This window comes from Podarcis pityusensis, assembly GCF_964106645.2.
Source record: "Podarcis pityusensis genome assembly, chromosome: 7".
Classification (NCBI taxonomy): domain Eukaryota; kingdom Metazoa; phylum Chordata; class Lepidosauria; order Squamata; family Lacertidae; genus Podarcis; species Podarcis pityusensis.
In genome coordinates, this window is record NC_138031.1 from 26,120,176 (window position 1) to 26,131,558 (window position 11,383).

General features: G+C 43.5%; 1 protein-coding gene across 2 annotated transcripts in view; it reads left to right on the plus strand.

Annotated features, from left to right (window-relative positions):
- Nucleotides 1-9,932, plus strand: part of RBM12B (RNA binding motif protein 12B) — a 41,452-nt gene extending 31,520 nt beyond the window's left edge. The window contains exons 2-3 of one of the 2 annotated variants that reach the window (XR_013988536.1): nucleotides 4,607-4,814; nucleotides 6,114-9,932. The gene's annotated coding sequence lies outside the window, so the exon portion shown is untranslated. The remainder of the gene's footprint in view (nucleotides 1-4,606; nucleotides 4,815-6,113) is intronic. The other variant, XR_013988537.1, reaches the window with a different exon arrangement.
- The last annotated feature ends 1,451 nt before the right edge of the window (nucleotides 9,933-11,383 follow it).

Consider the following 11,383-nt stretch of genomic DNA (forward strand, 5'->3'; position numbering starts at 1 on the left):
CCCACTTTGATTTTATAAAAAAGATGGTTGTGTGGAGAGAAAGGGCTTTGAAGCCTAGAGACTGTCTGCTTTTCTTCCCCTTTCCCCCCAAACACGAGATTTTCTTCTGCCAGGTCTGACCCAGCAATACTATCAAATGCCAATCTAAATTCACAGGTAACTGTCTATATGATGACAACTCTAATAAATAGCTGAAGAGCTCTTGAGTTTTGTGCTTGCTATGCGGAGGGTGGGAGTGGGGGCAAGTTCCCTATCACAGCCATACCTGCAGACATGGCAGTTCCACAGAAACTCTTCCTGTTAAGGGTCAAACTAAATGTGACATTAATTGCATGACTGCAATTAGCATGCACTTTTTTTCTTCTTACGTAAATAGCATCCTGGGAAGCCTTGTAACCATTAATGACATTTATCTTTCTTTGACCCTTGTTTTAAATGCTAAAGCTTTGTACTTTTTCTGGCTGAGGGACTGTGGGATTTTTTAAAAAGAATCGCAGGTGAATGTAGGACAGAATGGTATTGTGGACAGGGGAAGAGATTGCATTTGGTGCAGATTTTAACATGAACCTATCCAATTTGCTCTTCCTGAAACAATATGCAAGCTGAAACACAACTGTACTTTGAAATTTGGCCTTCTCTGAATCTGTTGATGCAATTCTCCATCCCAAAATATGTGAGCACGGATGCATTTATTAGGGGAAAGTGTTCACAAGAATGCATATACTGGTGAAAACACACAAATGCATTGTATCTGAGGAAACCGCTTGCAGAAATGTGTAGAAATGTGCAGAAATCACCCATCCCTAATTTAGAATGAACACATGTGAAAGCAACATCGAAAGAGACTGCTCCGACCACCCCTCCTTGCTCTTAGTCCAGAGAAGAAGCCAAATTAACCTTCCCAGTGCTGTAGGGGGAACACGGCCTCATTTATTTAAGCAAAGTTCATGTGCGTGGCCACCATTCACCCCTATGATCCTACAAACAACATTTGCAAACATCTCAAAGAGCACACAGCAGGCTTTGATGCTAATTGGAATAAAAGATGAAATTCTACAAGCTCTGGTGGTTCTTGGACTCGTGTGACTTTGAGGGATGATCCGCATCAAAGGACTTGCCGAAATGAAGTTTAGCTTGGGTTGACAAAGAAAAGGCAAGATATATATGTAAAGCCAGGAAAACAAAGTGGCTTGAAATGGCAAGCACAACATAACACACAGATGTGACACTGATACACTGTAAATTGCAGAAGCATGAAAGTAAATTAAATTGTGCGTTCCTGTCCCTGTCTTAGTCCCGGTTTGATTGGTGTAGCTTGCCATAGAAAGCTTCCTTGTTCATCCAGATTTGTAATTTCTCTGCGAAAAAGTACGTCTTTGGGGCCTGTAAGAAGCCAGAATGAAAGAACAGCTCTGCTGCATCTAAATATTGTGATGAACATTGCTGCACTGCTTAGTGGCTTCTTGGCCACTAACGCTGAATGCTAATTAATAGGCAATCAAGGTTAACTTGCAATTCAGGTCACGCTTGCTTGCCAGGGAGTTGAGTCTGGTCTTTGTACCTGGGAGGGTGCGTGCCAAGAAAGGGCACACCAGAAAGCTCTCCTTTTATATTACTGGCGCTATGAGCTGCAGAAGAGAAAGAATATATGCAGTATATGTGCAGTATATGGCACATTTCCCCCCTTGTGGCTGATAGCAACTCAGGTGGGGATAATCTGCATGTGTTAACTGTTTCCTGCCATGGCTCTGGTCCACACCCCCCAGTTGATTTTAGGCAAGTTAATGACACTAGGGGAGCCAATCACAACTCTCCAGCATCACATGAAGTTTTGCCTTAACTCTAATTGGTTTAGCCAAAGCAAGACTGATCTGGGAAGGTAGCCCATCTAAGAGAAAGAAAACTCTGAGGTTTACTGTGTTGCCTTGCATCCAGGCCACTACAGAGCCAGGGGGCAGCTGGGAACCCTTGGGAGGGTTAAGCCAGCCAACAGGCTCTGCCAGGAACTAGCTGTTTTTCTTGTTTGAGTTTATAACTTTATTCTAACAAGACTCCTGCCCTGGGCCTCAGACCAAGCTCTGCATGGACCTGCTTGTGACTATACACATCTGTGAGAAAGGTTTTGGGAGTAAATCCTGAGGAAAAACCCATACTCGCTGCCTTGAGGGACATCTTCGGGAGAAGAAAAAGCCAAGGAGGAAACCCTATAAAAATCTGGAGTGGAGGCCCTAAGACGGATGGCATTTTCTATGCCTCCTTCCAGCAACTGCTGCAGCCCACATTTGCAGCCCAAATGTATTGCTCTGCTTTCCTTTGGACCCCATCAGGGCAGCCCAGGACCTCCATGCATCAACACAGCGCGGGAGGCAGCAGTCATGAGTTATCAGTCTCTGCAGCCAAAGCAGGCACTGTGATTCTCTGTGGGTTTTTCCGGCAGCCTCCACAATAGGCTACAGGTGTTTAGCCCTGTGGCGCATGGAAGGTGGTGATGGAAATGTGCTGAAGAGGCTGGAGCTGCTCAGCATGCCTCTTATCTCAGAACAAGTGATCCTAATCACATTAGATGATTAGAATCTGCACAGGGCTATAACTTTTGCAAACATGGTAAATATTTGCAGCAGGTCTGCTGATTGTTTGCTAGGGAAGATCTCTTTTTTATTTTCTTTTTGTATGAGCATAATCTCTCTTGAGTTTGTGACTGATTTCATCACTGACCCTCGTTTAAAGGCATGCAAATTTGTCACCCAACAAAAATTATTATTATTTCAATCTTATTTAACTTTTTTTAAAATAATCCAATTTATTATGGACTGCAATAATGATCATTTACATTTTAGACAACTGGGAAAAAGTTCAATTTAAGTGCTTAGCAAGTATGTTAATATTATTTGTCCTACCACCAACATTTTTGTATCGGAGCTGACATGAGAAATTATGCTCTCACATTTAAAATGCATCGCTACAATTTGCCATAAATTATCAAAAATAATTTATGTCAACACCTTTGTGTTATTTAATAACTTGAAGATTTAGATGGTCCTAAAATGGCCGCTCAACCAGTCCGGTGGTGGGAGACGTTTGCGGCCCGGTGTGCTGTTTCCCTGTCCTCCTGAAGCCACGCTGTCCTGCAAACCTTTGCTCCGCTCCCCTGGCCGTTGTGGAGGCTGCTGGGTTCTCACCAAACCCAGTGGGGGGGGGGGAACAAGACGGGACTGCCTGGGCACAAAAAATCAGTTTTGCCTTAATCCTATTTCCACTGAGTTCAGTTCCTTTTTGCCAAGGCTTTGCTTTATTCAAATGTTGCAGTTTTCGGCCTCCATGAGACTGACATGAAAGCTGTCATTTTGGGTTTGAAATAATTATGCGAACAAACATTCAGTTCCATATCATTTGGCATAAGAAATAATGAAATGGGAAGGGGTGGGGGGAAACTGACAGAAAGTTCCATAACACTCATTTTGGACCCTGTCTTTGGCTGTGCTGTTGCACGGAGTGTATGATGTGTTGCCTAAGGCAAACTATCTCCTTGTTAAGAAATCCACAAGCTACGTTAAGCTACCAGCTGATCTTCTTAAAGAACCAAACCTAATTTCGAAGGCGGTGACATTTCTGCTGGTGTTTAGAATGAGCAGACTGATTTAACAAAGAAAATGTGCTTAAAAACCAAAAACTAAGGGGTTCATAGCGGGAAGGATTTCATAGCAGGGATACAAAATGCATTCAAGCCTTTAAAATTAGTTTTTTTTTGGGGGGGGGTGAGTACACAATTGATTGCAACTTGCAAATGAATTGATGGCATGAGGAGAGGCAGCAGAGGAAGGTGATAATGATCACTTGACTAACTATTCTAATAATCCTACTGGGGAAGATATTGCATTAATGCTGTCCAGCTGTGAGCAGGGAAGCAAAGGTTACGGAGCGTCTTTTCTTTTCAAAATCTCAGAAAAATAGAAGAGAAGAGAGATGGGGTGTAAAGTTTATGAAAAGTCTAGTTTAAGAATTAACAAACAAGGGTGAATGAGGTGTGATCCCACTTCTTAGTTAACTATGGGGGGCTGCAAATATTAAGCTTTGTTTTCCAGAGCACCCCAACTGCAGAATTTTACAAGAGTTGCAAACTCACCAATGTTGGCCCTCAAAACTCAGCACCTAAAGCCTCTCCTCCTTACAGAGGGGAGGAGTTGTGAGCGGGAGCCATTTCCTGCATTGGCAGGGGGCGTTTCGGCCCCTACCCAGCTATCCCGGCTGCTGCGCCACGCCCCCAGGCAGCCAACCAATCAGGTTGAGGCTGGGGGGCGGGGTTTAGCCACTCAAATGCGGCCGTGGCAGCGCTTCCTGTTCATTCTGCTGCTGGTTTTTGTCGGATCATGGCAGGACCCCCGGTGACATCAGGGGGAGCTTTCAGTTGTATTTGCATCAACAGGCTCCTCCCACTGATGGTTAACCCTTGATAGATTTACCCCTCCCCGAGGGGGTGGAGTCACGCTCTGTTGTTTTATCCAATGTCTAAGCCAATACCTCTCCCATGCTGTAATCAATAAAGTTGTGGCCTTTTTTAGTCCATCAACCTAATATACTGTGTCCATGTGTCTTTCTTATTCTCAAGCGGCTGGCGGGTCCTTGAATCACAACTGCAAATGAGGTGGAGAAACACTCCAACATATTCAGGAACATTTGCTATCTGGATAGGCATCACCACCAGTCGCTACTGCACACTGGGATGGAGAGGCCCAGGGGCAAGGCATCAGTGTGGTGCAACTTCCGGCTATAGAACTGGAATGTATGTAGCCCTGACTCAGCCAGAGGGAGGTCAGGTAAGTGATGCAGCCCTGCCAGCGGCGTAGCGTGGGTTGTCAGCACCCAGGGCAAGGCAAGTAATTTGCGCCCCCTAACCCAGGGCAAGGCAAGTAATTTGCGCCCCCTAACCCCTAACCTGCCGCCGCTGCCAGCTTCTTCTTGCTGCTGCCTCGTCTGGTCTAGTGTGGTTTTCTCCCGCGCTCAGCACTGCGCTGGGCGGCCGCTGCACTGTCCCTCCCCCAGATAGTCCCTCGCTCTCTCTCCGCACTGCACGCCTGGCACCCACCCCCTCCACAGTGGGCGGCGACCCAGCGGCTCGGATCGGATTCGCACAGCCAGCACTGCAGTGAGAGAGAGTGAGTGAGCCAGGTAGGGGCAGAGAGCTGCGAGTGCGAGCGCCCCCCCAGATGTTGCGCCCGGTGCGGCCGGCCCCCCCTGCACCCCCCACGCTACGCCACTGAGCCCTGCCGTTCTGTCCATCACTGCATGCAAGGCCAAATTTTATGTGAATAATGTAATCTCTAGTTTGGCCCCTAATAGGAGGTGCAAAGGGACGCGGGTGGCGCTGTGGTCTAAACCACAGAGCCTAGGTTTTGCCAATCTGAAGGTTAGTGGTTCGAATCCCCGTGACGGGGTGAGCTCCCGTTGCTTGGTCCCTTCTCCTGCCAACCTAGCAGTTTGAAAGCACAAAGTGCAAGTAGATAAATAGGTACCGCTCCGGTGGGAAGGTAAATGGCGTTTCCTTGCACTGCTCTGGTTTGCCAGAAGCGGCTTAGTCATGCTGGCCACATGACCCGGAAGCTGTATGCCGGCTCCCTCGGCCAATAAAGCGAGATGAGCACCACAACCCCAGAGTTGTCCGTGACTGGACCTAATGGTCAGGGGTCCCTTTACCTTTACCTTTAGGAGGTGCAAAAAAGCGTTTTAGTGGGAATTTTGCAAGAGGGAGGCCAAAAGGCCCCACAGGCTGGGGATTTATCCTTGCCCTGGAATGGGGCCAAGCACTGCTATTGGTCAGTTGGTCCTATGCCCAGGGGGATGCTCTCTGGTTCCTGCCGCCATCGGTCAATTTGGCGGCAGAAGGCCGATCCGGCCTGCAATAGGCCAGTTCACAGAGGAGGCCTGGGACCTGCTGCACTCTTCACTTGTGATTCTCAGGAACTGGTATTCAGAGGTATACTGCCTCAGACAATGGAAGCAGCCAAACAAACATTTATTGAACTGGTATATATTTTACAACCTATTTGGTAAGTCCGCCTATCCTTAAACAAAACAAAGGTGTTGCATATTCACCTGAATTCTTATTTCCTTTGCAGATTTGAATCTCCCTGTCTCAAAGCTGAAAGAAGTCACTGGAGCAACAGCAGAAAAAAACACACAAATTGATTCCTTGTATTATCTTGCGCAAATCAATATAGAGGAGATGTATCTCCCCCTCATTTAATTCTGTTTTCTTTCTAAAGGTCAGCTTTTGAAATGAATGTGAATTCTTTCTCATCTGACTATAATTATTTAAGGCTTAACAACAAATCTATTCTTACAGTCTCTTTTGTCTTGGGTTTGAATTGCTTGCTGTTAAATGAATTGCTTATCAGGTTTCTTTTTTCTTATTCTGCAAATCATATGTGCACTGCTGTCAGACTCCTGTCTATTAATTGGTGGAACTGAGATCTGAATGCAGATGGTAAACCTATTAATAAATGATGGTTGGGGAAATACTTATTGATTCATACAGGAAAAATTATATATACATACTTCTGCATCGTTTTGGATAATGTGGGATTTTAATCCTTCATTGATTTTTCTTTATTTGCAAATTAAGCTTAAAATACGTATGCTGTAATAGAAAAAAAAATTGCCCTGGGTTGCAGTTGCTCAGTTTTGAGGAATAAAACATACCAACAATGTTCTCATTAAGGCGGCAAATTAAACAATAGTGAGATCAAGCGTGTTTTGACTTTTGCACAGATATAGATCCAATTTGTTTATTACATTTAGGCTGCAAACTCACCACACACTTAAAGTTTCCCTTGAAACCAAGGATTGCAGTTTGTTAAAGGTGTTGAGAATTGTAGCTCTATGAAAGGTAAACTGCAGTTCCCAGGATTCTCTCTCCCCCTCCGTCTGTGTGTATGAGAGAGAGCATCCTTTAAATGTGTTTTCAATATATGCTGTGTACACAGCCTTATACCCCTTATGTTCCGTCCAATGACCTCAAGAAGGCATACAGGCTGCTTTCCCCACTCTCAGTTTTAACCACCACAGGTATTCTGTGAGGTATGTTCAGCTGAGAGATGATGACTGCTCCAGGATTGCCAGATCAGTTTTATATTTGAGTGGAAATTTGAACCCTGACCTCCTCAGTCCTTATCTGACTCTCTGACCACTCTGCCACCATGAAACATAAACATATTGGGTTGTATCCAACTAAGTTGTCCCACTAATGCAAGGACTTCGGCCTGTGCAGTGGGACTCCCTCTCTCTGTATAACCCCCACCCTAAGTCTGATAGGGAGGGTTGAGGGGAAACCCAAAAAAGATGTTTCTGGAGAGGGGTGTGCTTGTGAGTTGAAGGTGCTCTGTATGTGTGCTATTTTAATAGTAAAATAATTACACAGTAGACATATGGGAAACCTTTCAGGCAGTTTAGCAGTTTTCCTCTGGTTTCTGGCTCTGATACTTTGAGTTAGAAACAAAATGGTAGCTGTAGCAACTGAATGTGCGTAAGGGTTTAAGACTCCTCTTGGTCAGTCTTTTGTACGGTTGGAATATTCCCCCTAACATCTTGCTCTAGCCGCTCCTCAGTGTGGGTTTCTGTGACATGATACAAACTCAAGAAATAATTGGTCACAATGCAAAACTATAGTTACTTAGGGTATTAGAATCAATACCATTCGGCAAGTCATGGTTTGTGAGTGACCAGCAAGCAGGAACTGATATTATGGTTTGAAGTTGCTTGATATTACAAACCAAACCGTTGTTTTTGGGACCTTAAAGGCCACTTTTGGGGATAGCATCAAGGGGACGTGGGAAACCATGGTTTGTCTGTATGCCTATAACACAAATCATGGTTTGGTATCCACAGTTGGTTCAAAGCACAATTTTGTGTTGCATCTAAACCACCAGTTTTTAATAGGTTACATTTCAGTGGGATCTGCCCAGCTATAGGTGCAATCCTACACTGTGGAAACATAAAACATAAGATTTGTTCTGGTGAGGTACAGTTCTCTTTCAAAGAAGATTAGCTTTTCAAATGAGATTAGCGGTTTTAAGCCTGATCTCTGCCTGCAAAGTAAAGATATCATTTCTGAAGCTACATGCCTTCTGCATGAGGAATTTACACAGAATTCTCATGTTAGAAATGAAGAAGCCCTGGAAGCCGTACATGCTGAAAATAGAAATCACTGTGACCCCCCCTCAGTAAAGCTGCCCCCCAGAATGCTTTTTTGTTTTGTTTAGATTGAGCCTTATCACTCTTGAAAGTGAGCTCTGTCACTGCTAGAGACCTGCACCGATCAGGCTGCAGAGACTCTTGTGCTAAAAAAGAAATAAAGAAATCAGCACAAGAAATCTGCAGAAGGGAGATAGGCCAGGCCAGAAAGCAGATACCATCAGCTCCTGACAGAACCATCAACAGCCTGAGAGAACTGTTGGGTCAGCCCCTCTCTCTTTCCCTCTCTGGGCCTACTTACACCTGCTTACTCTGTCTCCAGTGCAAGCCAAGCATACCCTCCAACATTTATCTGATGAAAATGGGAACGTCCTACTGTATTCCATAATCATATTATTAATAATAATTTTACTATTTATAACCTGCCCGTCTGACTGGGTTGCCCCAGCCACTCTGGGCGGCTTCCAACATATATGAAAGCCTAATAAAACATTAAGCATTAAAAAAACTTCCCTATACATGGCTGCCTTCAGATGGCTTGGGGACTGGATAACTCCATACCCTCCAACATTTCTCTGATGAAAATAGGGAAGTCCTAAGGAAAAGTGGGACATTCCGGGACCAAAACAGAAACCGGGACAGCTTCTATAAAACCGGGACTATCCCTGGAAATTAGGGACACTTGCAGGGTCTGCAACTGCTGATTTGGGAAGCAGTATATACACAAGGTTCTTATGAAATGTTGCATTTCCCCCCATCTTTGATCTGAACTGAGAAAAAGAACAACCTGTGTTTTAAGCCTGTAATGTGTACAAAGTCTGCAATGCGTACAAAGTCAAAATGTCTTGAGGGAAGGCAGAAGGAAGTGAGACCAGGCCAGGGGAACATGTGCCATCAACTGGCAAATGGGAAGCAATGTTGGGCTCCTCCTACCCTTGTTCCCAATGTACAGTAGATGTTTATTCCCACCCCCCTTGTTCCTGAGGTAGATCTTCAATCACCCCTTCTTCTCTGGAAGAAAAACAAATTTATGCACTTCTATCATGTTGCCTCTTACTTGCCTTTTCTCTAAATTACGAATCCCCAAATGTTGTCACCTTTCCTCACAGGGGAGTCGTTCCATCTCCTTCAGCCATTTCAAGTTCTCGGTGAAATCAGATGAACAGTAGTTACAAACCAGTAGCCATACATTGTGGGAGGGATTCAAGTTTAGGTTTGCAAAGTTAAGTGAGTTCAAGTGCTCTGCTGTCCTAGCACAACAAATCCACTTTTTAAAAAAAGAATTTTTGCAAAAAGATCTTTTTGCAGCTAGGGAAGTGATGGAGAAAGGCATTGAAAAATGTGTAATAAACAAATCACTAATGGGAGGATGTATAAGGATCTTGCAATTAAGACCAAGTATAATCTAACCTTTGCATAATCTTTGTGTGAGCAAACCATGCTGAATAAACAGGTCTTTTTGAATAGCCCTTTGTTGCAAACTCTCCATGGACCCCTCCTTTGATACTGTGTCTTATTTAGGTGTCATAATTCTGTTGTGACTTTATCAGAGTCTCGAGTCCAAAAGAAAGGGAAATTTGTTTGGAAGACCATTACATAACTGAGTGTGGTTGGGGTATGCGAATGGGTAAAGCAGCTGGGATCTGTGACAGAACCTTTGTGATCCTGCTGTGATCATCCTCTCCTATATGGAATTTTATAATTGGAATTGTAGGAAAAACATAAATTAAAATGATGACAAATGATTTACCTCGCCTTTTATGTTGTTGCTTCCTGGAGTTTTATATCATGGCTGTGCAAAAGCTCTATTTACCAAACAGTGGGTAGCCTGTGCCCATTAAAGTAATAATCCTATGTACTTTTTTTTTGTTTTGTTTAAAAATTAATTTTCCCTCATGAAATTGGAGACCTTGCATAGTAACAATATGACCTTTTAAAATTAACTCACTTTTTCTTACGTCTTTGTTTGTTTGTTTGTTCTTTGAGTTTGCACTTTAGGATTTCTAAGGAATAAGTAATCCTAATCTTGAATCCTGTTGATGAAAACTATATTATGGAAATGTCTGAATCACTTACTGTGATACGTAGATCAAAGATTGGGCAAAGTGCTATGAATAGCGAACGCTGGAAATTACTTTAAACCTGTCACAGGCCAGCTGGCAAACAGAATGGCCCGAATCTGTGACTGTGAGGAATAACTGAAATTTTGAAAAGTTGTACTAGAGAAACCCATTTTGGCTGAGAACAACGGTCCTCCCTCATCCCCAGGGAAAATGTACTTTACCACTGTGGGACTGGAGCAGAAATATTTAATAGAAGATAGATAAATAGATGAAATGATAAAACATTATCTAAGATTAATCAAAGGATCATTAGGCAAGTATCTCAACACTGAAGAAGTACTTTTACATTAAATTTTATTGCTTTAATTTTTAAAAAAAGATTATACCATTCAGGTACAAAGGTGATTGGCTGTTTTCTCTCCATAATTACTAAATAGGTCCATTGGACATTACGTTTGCAGACTCTTGAATTTCAGCCAAAACTGGGTTTTATAATTCTTTAATGTCTACAGTGCAGCTGGATAATGTTAAGTTTACACATGCCCAGAGTCTAATGCATTTATCTTTTCCAAAATTGATTCTCATTTTTGCCATTACTCTTATTGGACTGTGTTATATAATAAACAGCCAGGTGTCAGCAATCTGAACAATGATGCCTCTGCTAAATCTTCTGTGGATGAAGGTGCACCTGCCAGACATATTTCCAAGAAGACATAATAATTTATTCTGGTTAAATTGCTTCTGCAGAAGACTAATTAGAGGCATAAAGAAAAGGAAGCTGGAATCCTTGGTGCCTGATGCAGTTCTTGGATCTGGCCTTCCAGGTAGGGATGTGTAACTGCACAAAAGCTCTTGTTGCTTTCAGCAGAGTTGTTTAAGCTCCAGGCACCACAATGGTGCCAGTTTCAGTATTACTGGTAAACTTGACTTTAAATGAGGGGTGGGAAATCTGTGGCCCCCCAGCTCCTATTGGCCACAGCCAGTGTGGTCAATGGTTAGGGATGATGGGAGCTGGAGTCCAACAACATTTGGAGGGCCGCAGGTTCCTGGTTTAAATAGTGTTTTTTATTTGGAATTAAGTGCCCAGTCCTCACACACAAGGGTCTCTTCTTCTTCTTCGGCGATGACTCGTA